Below are 11,041 nucleotides of genomic sequence, written 5' to 3'. Positions count from 1 at the left end.
TCGGTGCCACGTGGTGGGTAACAGACGTGCTGCTTTTAAGGATCTGGTCCACTTCTGTGCAGGGCTGGGGAGCGGAGGAGAGCAGGTGAGAAATTTAGGTTGGCCTTCCCCCTTTCTCCGCCTAACCATGATTTTTTTCCAGCTATAGATGAAGAGTGACTAATAAATTCAATTAATTAACTAATGGTTGAGGGAGCTAGGTATGTCTAACCCTATCAAAGACAGAGTAGAGTAGGGTAGAGTAGGTAGGGTAGGGTAGAATAGGGTAAAATAGAAGAAGAGGAGAGGAGAGGAGAGGAGAGGAGAGAAGAGAAGAGAGGGGAGAGGAGAGGAGAGGAGAGGAGAGAAGAGAAGAGAAGAGAAGAGAAGAGAAGAGAAGAGAAGAGAAGAGAAGAGAAGAGAAGAGAAGAGAAGAGAAGAGAATGGAGAGGAGAGGAGAGGAGAGGAGAGGAGAGGAGAGGAGAGGAGAGAAAAGAAGAGAGGAGAAGAGGAGAAGAGAAGAAAAGAGAATGGAGAGGAGAGGAGAGGAGAGAAAAGAAGAGAGGAGAAGAGGAGAAGAGAAGAGAAGAGAAGAGAAGAGAAGAGAAGAGAAGAGAAGAGAAGAGAAGAGAATGGAGAGGAGAGGAGAGGAGAGGAGAGAAAAGAAGAGAGGAGAAGAGGAGAAGAGAAGAGAAGAGAAGAGAAGAGAAGAGAAGAGAAGAGAAGAAGAGAAGAGGAGAAGAGAAGAAAGTCTCTCAGTATCTCTATGGGAACATCTCTCATTTAGGACTCTTCCCATGCCAACTATGGCCCCTCCACTGCCCCCTTACCTCCTCTTTTTTGACGGACTTGGCATTCTTCTGGATGAGAACCATCTGCCGGGCAACTTTCTCCAGGTTGGGTCCAGTTGCTGGGCTCCCATTGAAGAATTTGGTTTGGAAATCATGGACCTCAGACACCCAGTGTTTCTTGGTGATGGCCTCGCAGGCGTCCACGGGGTCAGAGAAGTAGAAGACCAGCCCTGCCGAGAAGGTCAGCAGCTCCGCGGAGGTGAGGTTGACCTCTCCAGAGGTGGTCTTCCCTACCAGTTCAAAGATGTTTGCGGACGAGAGGCACTGCAGAAGAGAAGAAGGTTGGCAGGGTCTTCATCTCAGTCCACCAGGGCTTCAACCTTGTGGTTGAACAACTCTGGAAGATGTGGAGATGGGGTTACAAGTGGTCCTCGACTTACGACCACAGTTGAGGCCAATGTTTATGTTGCTAAGTGAGCTTTGCCCCCACTTTATGACCTACCTTGCCACTGTTGTTAAGTGAATTTGGCTTCCCCCATTGACTTTGCATGTCAGAAGGTTGTAAAAGGGAATCTCATTGTGATCCCAGCAACCGTCATAAATATGAACCAGTTGCCAAGCATCCGAATTCTGATCATGTGGCCACAAGGATGCTGTGCGTGAAAAACGGTCCTAAATCCCTTTTGTCAGTGCCATTGTGACTTCAAACGGTCACTAAATGAACTGTTGTATGTCGAGGACTATCTGAATTGTGGAGAACATCTTACAAGAATGTACCACCAAGGAGAACCAACTGGAGTTCCTCAACCTGGACCACTTAAAGGCGGGTGGACTTCAACTCCCAGAATTCCCCAGCCAGCAAAATAAGTAAGTAAGTAAATAAGTAAACAAACAAACAAACAAATAATAAACCCAACAGAAGATGTACACTGAGGGAGGAAGGGAATTAAGACAAATTAAGCTCCAGGGACATCAGGTTGATACATGAAGTTCAATTCAATACAGAATAGAAGGGACCTTAGAGATCTTCTAGTCCAGCCCCCTGCTAAGGCAGGACATCCAATACCATTTCAGACAAGTGGCTGTTCCAGTCTCTTTTTAAAAGCCTCCAGTGATGGAGCACCCACAACTTCTGGTGGCAAGCTGTTCCACTGGTTAATTGTCCTCACTGTCAGGAAGTTTCTCCTTAATTCCAGATTGCTTCTCTCTTTGATTGGTTTCCATCCGTTGCTTCTTGTCCTGCCCTCAGGTGCTTTGGAGAATAGCTTGACTGCTTCTTCTTTGGGGCAGCCCCTGAGATATTGGAAGACTGCTATCATGTCTCCCCTGGTCCTTCTTTGTCAGGGTTTCCCCATCCTGCTGGGAAAAGTGAACCATCGAAAGAAAGAAAATGTACTTTTTTGATTGATGATGCAGAGAATTGGACTCGGGTCGTGAGCAAGTATTGTGGAGAAAAGAAAAGACAAGACAAGAAGCGATGAATGGAAACTCATCAAGGAGAGAAGCCACCTGGAATTAAGGAGAAACCTCCTAACAGTGAGGACAATTAATCAGTGGAACAGCTTGCCACTAGAAGTTGTGAATGCTCCAACACTAGAGGTTTTCAAGAAGAGACTGGACAACCATTTGTCTTAAATGGTATAGAGGTTCCTGCTGGACTAGAAGACCTCCCAGGTCCCTTCAGGCTCTATTCCGATTCTGAATACTAGCAGGATCTTACAAGAATAAACACAAGGGAAAACTGCAAGAGATGCTTTGCTGGCTGGGGAATGCTGGGATTCAAAGTTCAAACCCCCTTCAAGTTGCAAAGCTTGAGAAACATTGAATTGAAAAATAGCGCACTTGGACCTAATCTGAAGAGCAATTACGGTAAGTTTTCCGGATTCCTGGTGAGTTTGAAGTGCGTACTCAGAGTTTGTGTAAATAATACACAACCTACCCACCCCCTGCCTGGAAAATAAACCTGCCTTGGATGTCTGCCTATAAACGGGAGGTATAAATAATCAGGTGGGAAGGGTGAGGGCACTTAAGAAAAACTGCCATGATTGCAGCGAAATCAAACACGGTCCAACCCTCCTCCAGGCTGGCAATGAAAGCTGCCAAGGTTTTTTGTGGATCTCCTGCCCTCCCCACCACCCCTTTCTCCCTTCTCTTTCCTTCTCCTGGGTCCCCCAAAGTAACTTAGACGAGCCATTCACGCTGGCAGCAGTCCTCGACTTAACGACCAACAATCGGGCCCCAATATTTCGGTTTATTTCCCCATTGTATTTTATTTGCCCGCCTGGTACCAAACGAGCGTTGCTAAGCCAGGCAGCTGTTCAGTGAGGGTTGGTCCCATTTTACGACCTTTTTTTGGACAAGATGGTCCAGCGAATCACTGCAGCTGACGTGTTGTCATTAAGCGAATCCATTTTGCCTCATCGAACTGGCTTGGAAGAAGCCAACTGGGAAGGTTACGAGAGGCAATCCTATGACCCAGGACAGGGCAACTGACTTAAGATTTTATTTTATTTTATATTTTATATTTTATATTTTATTTATTTATTTATTTTATTCAATTTGTATATCGCCCTTCTCCTAGTGGACTCAGGGCGGTGCACAGCCAGAACTAAAACACATAGCAATACAAAATTTAAAATTATTAAAAGAATTATATTGCTTAAAGCATTGTAAGCCGCCCTGAGTCTCCGGAGAAGGGCGGCATATAAATCAAATTAAAAAAAAAAAAAAATACTTTGGCCCAAATTTAAAACAATTTGAATTAAAACCCATTGACAGATTATTTATTTATTATTTATTTTATTATTTACCTTTGGTATTGTATTGTATTGTATTTATCTTATCTTACCTTATTTTTTATTTTATGTTATTTTAGAATAGATAGAATAGAATTTTTTTATTAGCCAAGTGTGATTGGACACACAAGGAATTTGTCTTGGTGCAAAAACTCTCAGTGTACATAAAAGAAAAGATACGTTCGTCAAGAATCAAAAAGTACAACACTTAATGAGAGTCATAGGGAACAAATAAGCAATCAGGAAACAATATCAATATAAATCGTAAGGATCCAAGCAACAAAGTTACAGTCATACAGTCATAAGTGGAAGGAGATGGGTGGTGGTATTTTATTTTATTGTTCTATTTTATTTTATTTTTCTATCCATATGTCTATCTATCTATCTATCTATTTATTTATTCATTATTTTATAAATCAATAAACTGTCAGAAGTACATGCCAGTTGCCAAGGGCTCAAATTTCCATCCCATCATCACGGGGAGGCTGCAATGGACTTTTTTTCAGTGCCGTGTAACTTCGAACGGTCATTATACAGAGGGTTCTTAAATGGAGGACTACCTGTTAGAGGCACCTGGCTAGAACCTGGAAGAGCTGAGTTCTAATCCTGCCTTAGGCACGAATCCTGGCTGAGTTTGGGCCAGTCATTCATGCTTAGTACCAGGAAGAAGGAACTGCAGGGCAAACCACTTTGGACGTTGCAAGAGAAAACCGCAGAGACTTGTCCAGGCAGCTGTCCGGAGTCAAGGCTGACTGGAGGGTTGCAGAAATTCTGGAGACTAAAAGAGATGAAGAACGGTTGCAGGATTTGGGTTTGGCTAGTCTAGAGAAAGGAAGGACCAGACCAGGGGAGGGGAAAGGAGAAAAGGGAAAGGAAGTAACTTGATGAGAAGGGAAGGAGGGGAAAGGAAAAAGAAAAGGAAGAAAATAAATGGATGAAGGGAAAGGGAAGGAGAAAGGAAAGGAAAGGGAAGGGAAAAGGAAAGGAAAGGAAAAAGGAAAGGAAAGGAGAGGAGAAGAAGAGAGAGAAAGGAAAGGAGAAAAAGAGAGAAAGGGAAAGGAATATGGAAGGGAATGGGAGGAGAGGAAGCGAAGAGAGTAAATGGATAAAAAGGGAAGGGGAAAAAGGAAAAAAGAAGAAGAAGAAAATAAATGGTTGAAGGGAAACAAAAGGAAAGGAAAAGGGGAAGAGAAGGGAAGGGAATATGGAAGGGAATGGGAGAAGAGGAAGGTAAAGGAGTAAATGGATAAAAAGGGAAGGGGGAAAAGGAAAAAATGAAAAGGGAGAAAATAAAATAAATGGATGAACAAGGGAAGGGCAGGGTAGAAAACAAAAGGAAAGGAAAAAGAAAGAAAAGAAAAAAGGGAAGGGAAGGAAAAAGGAAGGAGAAAAAGGAAAGATAGAGAAATGAAAGAAAAGGGGAAGAAAAGGAAAGGAAAGATAGAAAAAGGAAAGGAAAGATAGAAAAAGGAAAGGAAAGAAGGGGGGAAAAGGAAAGGAAAGAAGAAGGGGAGGAAAAGGAAAGGAAAGATAGAAAAAGGAAAGGAAAGATAGAAAAAGGAAAGGAAAGATAGAAAAAGGAAAGGAAAGAAGAAGGGGAGGAAAAGGAAAGGAAAGATAGAGAAAGGAAAGGAAAGAGGAAGAGGAAGGAAAGGAGAAAAAGAGGAAAAGGAAAGGAAAAAGAAAGGGAAGGGAAGGAGAAGTAAAGGGATGCAGAAGGGAAGGGAAGGGAAGCGAAGCAAGAAAGAGAGCTCCTTCCTTCCCTCCCTCTCTCTCATTCTCCCTTTCCCTCCTCCCAACCGAAACAGGATCCTTTCTTGGGCACAAACGGGTACAACCCGTCTGGGCGTCTGCCGTCCTCTCGCACCCAAGATCCTAGGAACGCAGGGCAGCTCCGAGCCTTTTCCCCAAGGCTTCTCTCTCACTCAAGTGATATTTCCCGTTTTCCCCAGACGGCCTGAGAACTCTTCCTGCCTTTCCTTACGGCAGCTTCACTAACCTGCCCACTTTAAGACGGGTGGACTTCGACTCCCAGAATTCCCCAGCCAGCTTTGCTGGCTGGGGAATTCTGGGAATCGAAGTCCACTCAATCTTTTTTTTTTTTTTAAAAAGTTTTAATTAAAGTCCACTTTTTTTAAAAAGTCCACTCAATCTTAAAGTTCCCAAAATTATTCAATAGGCAGAAATGAGCAAACTTGAGCTGTTTCTGGCTTCAAAGTCAAACCACCCTCCACTAATCCTTACCCTGAAAATTATTTTCTCCATCTCGCAACCCTCTCTAAGTTGCCCCCCAGGACCCAGAAGTAGACCCTCTTCTAAAAATGTCAGTATTCAACGCAAAGTTTTGTTCAAAACGAAACCAGAGGAAGAGGTAGACCTGGCTGGGCCTTTGTCCAAACGATTAAAAGGCCCTTTAATTTATTTATTTAATTTTTTGCAAACTCTGCATCTTCTCTCTTTAACCGATCCCAGAGATGCTATTGGGGAAATTCCTGATTTTTGGTAGCTTCCCTGATTTGTAGGAGTGTGGGGTGACAATGCCCATCAGTCGCGTAAGCTCAGGGGGAGACTCCTATATAGAATAGAATAGAATAGAATAGAATAGAATAGAATAGAATAGAATAGAATAGAATAGCAGAGTTGGAAGGGGCCTTGGAGGTCTTCTAGTCCAACCCCCTGCTCAGGCAGGAGACCCTCTACCATTTTAGACAAATGGTTATCCAATCTCTCCTTAAAAACTTCCAGTGTTGGAGCATTTACAACTTCTGGTGGCAAGTTGTTCCACTGATTCATTGTTCTCACTGTCAGGAAATTTCTCCTTATTTTGTAGTTATTCTTTTGTAGTTTGTAGTTTATTGTGGTTATATTTTATAGCTATTTACAAACATTCATTGAGCGACCGTTCGAAGCTACCACACCACTGAAAAAAGAGACTTATGGCTGGTCCTCGCACGTATGACCATCGCATCCCCAGGATCACGGATCAAAATCCAGGAGCTTAGCAGCCAGCATGCACAGGTAATCCTCGATTTACGACCACAATTGAGCCCAAAACTTCTGTTGCTAAGTGAGACATTTCTTAAGTGAATTTTTGCAGCTTTTTACCACCTTTCTTGCCACTGTTATTAAGCGAATCCCGGCAGTTGTTAAATTAGTCAAACGGTTGTTAAGTGAATCTGGCTTCCCCGTTGACTTTGCTGGTCAGAAGGGTGCAAAAGCGGATCCCGTCATAAATAGGAGTCAGTTGCCAAGGGTCTGAATTTTGATCACATGACCATGGAGCTGCTGCAACGGTTGTAAGTGTGAAAAACAGTCATAAGTCACTTTTTCAGTGCCGTCGTAACTTCAAACAGTCACTAAATGAACTGTTGTAAGTCAACGACTACCTGTATTTATGATGGTTGTAGCATCCCTGGGTTATGTACTTTTGAGAGTAGAGTAGAGTAGAGTAGAGAAGAATAGAATAATAAAGAGGAGAGGAGAGGAATGGAGAATAGAATAGAATAATAAAGAATAGAGTAGAGTAGAGTAGAATAGAATAGAATAGAATAGAATAGAATAGAATAGAATAGAATAGAATAGAGTAGAGTAGAGTAGAGTAGAGTAGAGTAGAGTAGAGTAGAGTAGAGTAGGAATAGAATAGGAGTAGAGTAGAGTAGAAATAGAATAGAGTAGAGTAGGAATAGAGTAGAGTAGGAATAGAATAAAATAGAATAGAGTAGAGTAGAGTAGAGTAGAGTAGAGTAGAATAGGAGTAGAGTAGAGTAGAAATAGAATAGAGTAGAGTAGGAATAGAGTAGAGTAGAGTAGAATAGAGTAGAGTAGAGTAGGAATAGAATAATAGAATAGAATAGAATAGAATAGAATAGAATAGAGTAGAGTAGAGTAGAGTAGAGTAGAGTAGAGTAGAGTAGAGAAGAGTAGAGTAGAGTAGAGTAGAGTAGAGTAGAGTAGAGTAGAGTAGAGTAGAGTAGAGTAGAGTAGAGTAGGAATAGAATAGAGTAGAGTAGAGTAGAATAGAATAGGAGTAGAGTAGAGTAGAAATAGAATAGAGTAGAGTAGGAATAGAGTAGAGTAGAGTAGAGTAGAGTAGAGTAGAGTAGAGTAGGAATAGAATAGAATAGAATAGAATAGAATAGAATAGAATAGAATAGAATAGAATAGAATAGAATAGAATAGAATAGTTGGAAGGGACCTTGGAGGTCTTCTAGTCCAACCCCCTGCTTAGGCATCATTTGTGACTTTCCCAGTCCAGATTCCAACAAGCAAAGTCAATGGGGAAAGCCAGGTTCACTTAACAACAGCATGATTCACTTAACAACTGGGGCCAAAATGAGTTGTAAAATCAGGCGTGACTCACTTAAAAACTGCCTTGCTTGAGAACGGAAATCCTCATCTGAATCTCAACTGAGGTCATAAGCTGAGGACTACCTGTGGCATCGTCGTGCTTGTCATGACTGGCTCCAGGTGCGATCCCACCCTAGAGCCTGCTCTCCCCATCACACCCTCTAGAGACACCCCCCCTATACCGCAATATGGAAGGACGTTTTGATTCCCACAATGGACGAAGGGCTGCCAAAGTTGATGGAGTTAGCAGAAATGGAGTGCTTTGATTAAAGGAAAAAAACATAATTACTTTTATTTCTACCTGGAAACTACTACTGGATTTTGTGCTTAAGGTGGGGGGGGGGATGAAACTTTGATTTTGGGTTTTACAGATGAGAGAGATTTATTATTATAGAAATGGCTAGTTTATACATATATGTCTCTCAAAACATTTTTTTTTCAGCAGGCTGGCCTGGCCTAACTCTCCCTTTTAAATTTTTAAATTGTTTAATTTGTTTTATAAATTGGGTGTTTTTAAATTTGTTTTCGGCCAAAATATTTAATAATTTTAATGGATTTTTAATGTTTGTATTATCTGTATTTTATCTTGGCTGTTCACCGCCCTGAGTCCTCCGGGAGTAGGGCGGTATAGAAATTTGATAAAATAAATAAATAAATGTAATATCTTTTTATAATATGTAATATATGAGGTTTGATAAAATTATCTTATTCTACTCCACCAAAGGGAGTCAGAAGTCAAAGCCATTTCTTTCTTTTTTTCCCCTTTTCTTTCCCCCCCACTTTTCTTTTCCCTTTTTCCTTCCCTATTTTTCCTACTGTTTTCCTTTGTATTTTTGTATTTTATATGATAAACTTATGAGAAAAAGAGACAGACAGACAGACTTCCTCCCCAGGCTGCCACCTCTTGATCTCAGCCCCCAACCCATTTCTTTTGTCTAAGTGAAACCTCCTTCTGTGGTCTCCCAGCCAGCCCCCCAAGCCCCCTCCCTGCCTTATCCGGTGACAGTTTTTCCGACTAACTCATTTCCAAAAAACCCCCAAAACGCTCAAAAGCAGAAGTTTCTGTGTGCCGCAGCTTCCTCCATCTCGATGCCTCTGGCGAAGCCCGACAGGCTGTCTGTGAAGCCAATTTAGTAGCTCCTGATAGGGGTAAGCAGAGCCCCCCCCCCCCAGATATGGGGCTGTCACAGATTAAGACTACGTTTGTTCTCTATATATATCTATAGGGTCTTTTATAAGGAGAAATTTCCTGACAGTTAGAACAATTAACCAGTGGAACTCCTTGCCTCCAGAAGTTGTGAATGCTCCACCACTGGAAGTTTTTAAGAAGAGACTGGACAACCATTTGTCTGAAGTGGTGTAGGGTTTCCTACAGGGGGTTGGACTAGAAGACCTCCAAGGTCCCCTCCAACTCTGTTATTCTGTTAAGAATGATTGCAGAAATTGTGTATGGCTAGTTTAATGAAAAGCTGGACTAGGGGTGACATGAGAGCAGTGTTTCAATATTTGAGGGGCTGCCAAAAGAAAGAGGGGGTCAACGTATTCTCCAAAGGCACCAGAAGGCAGGAGAAGAAGCAACGGGTGGAAACCAATCAAGGAGAGAAGCAACCTGGAACTAAGGAGAAACTTCCTAACAGTGAGGACAATTAACCAGTGGAACAGAAGTTGCCTTCAGAAGTTGTGAATGTCCCAACACTGGAAGTTTTTAAGAAGAGACTGGACAGCTGTTTGTCTGAACCGGTATAGGGTTTCCTGCCTGAGCAGGGGGTTAGACTGGAAGACCTCTGAGGTCCCTTCCAACTCTGTCATTCTGTATTCTTTTGGAACCATCAAGCAGATGTGGTGGTGTGAACCCAGCTTACCCGGGGGAGTGGCAGCCTTGCGGTTCCTGGGCTCACACAGGGAGAAGCTAAGAAATTGGGGGCTGTCGGGGGTGTGTGTGTGAGTGTCAGCAAAGTCATGCCAAAGTCCCACTCCCCACTTCTCTTCTCCGCCGCCTCTTTCTCTCCCTCAAACAGCTGCTGCCTTTGCTGTCACCTTCCTGCCCAGCGCCCTAGCCCTTTGCACCCATGCTGGAGTTTGACCCAGGCTATTCCAGCTGCCAGGAGGACCCCGCCCGCCTGCTACCCCCACTCTACCTTTTCACACGGCACGGCCGAGCACTGCACCCGGGACCTTGCAATATTTAACAGGGCATCCACCGAGCGACGGGACAGAACGCCTTCTCGGCTGCCAGACAGGAGAGTCCAGAGTTCCTGCACCACCGGTTCCTGGGAGGGTTCTGACCCGGCAACCCCCAGCAGGCAGAGGAGCATCAGGGTCCCAAGGATGAGGCTCATGGCTGGGCAGGAGGGCTCAGCTGCTGCCAGAGGTGTCTGTCTTCTTCGCCCTGGGAGGTTTCCAACAGGTGCTCGAGCGGTGAAGTCTCCGGCTGCTGCTGAGCTCAGGCGATTGGCTCAGGATGGAATGGCCCCAGGTTAACCATTCCACAAAACCTGTCTGGCTCCACAGATTCCCCAGCCCAGATTGGAGGGCAGGTCTTGGCCAGGGGGGAGCAGGCGAGGTGGGGCCAGGAGGGCCAGGAGCAGGAGGCTGGGCGGCCGGGCCAGTAAGCCTCGAGGAAGGGAAGGGAAGGGAAGGCACCCAGGCTCTTGCTTAACCCTGTGAGCTCATCCCTTGGGGAGGGGTGGCAAGGGGTGCTGGGCTCTTACCTAACCCCGCTTGCTGTGGGCGGGCAGGGAAATCCCTTGGCTGCACTTTTGGGATGTGTGTGTTTAGAAGAAGTATTGGATCATTAAAAGAATTCTGGTCCCAACAAAATCCGGGGGTCGGTTCTGAAGGAGAACCAGCTCGGAGACTGGACAGTTCCTGGGTTCCAACATTGGAAGTTTTTAAGAAGAGATTGGAGAGCCATTTGACTGAAATGATCTAGGGCAGTGTTTCTCAACCTTGGAAGCTTGAAGATGGGTGGACTTCAACTCCCAGAATCCCCCAGCCAGCGCTGCTGGCTGGGGGATTCTGGGAGTTGAAGTCCACCCATCTTCAAGCTTCCAAGGTTGAGAAACACTGCTTATAGGGTTTCCTACCTGAGCAGAGGGTTGGACTAGAAGATCTCCCAGGCCCCTTCCA

The sequence above is a fragment of the Pituophis catenifer genome, unplaced genomic scaffold (assembly GCF_029215685.1).
Source record: "Pituophis catenifer annectens isolate HBS135680 unplaced genomic scaffold, rPitCat1.0.hap2 SCAF_3, whole genome shotgun sequence".
Taxonomy (NCBI): domain Eukaryota; kingdom Metazoa; phylum Chordata; class Lepidosauria; order Squamata; family Colubridae; genus Pituophis; species Pituophis catenifer.
This window is presented reverse-complemented; position numbering follows the sequence as displayed.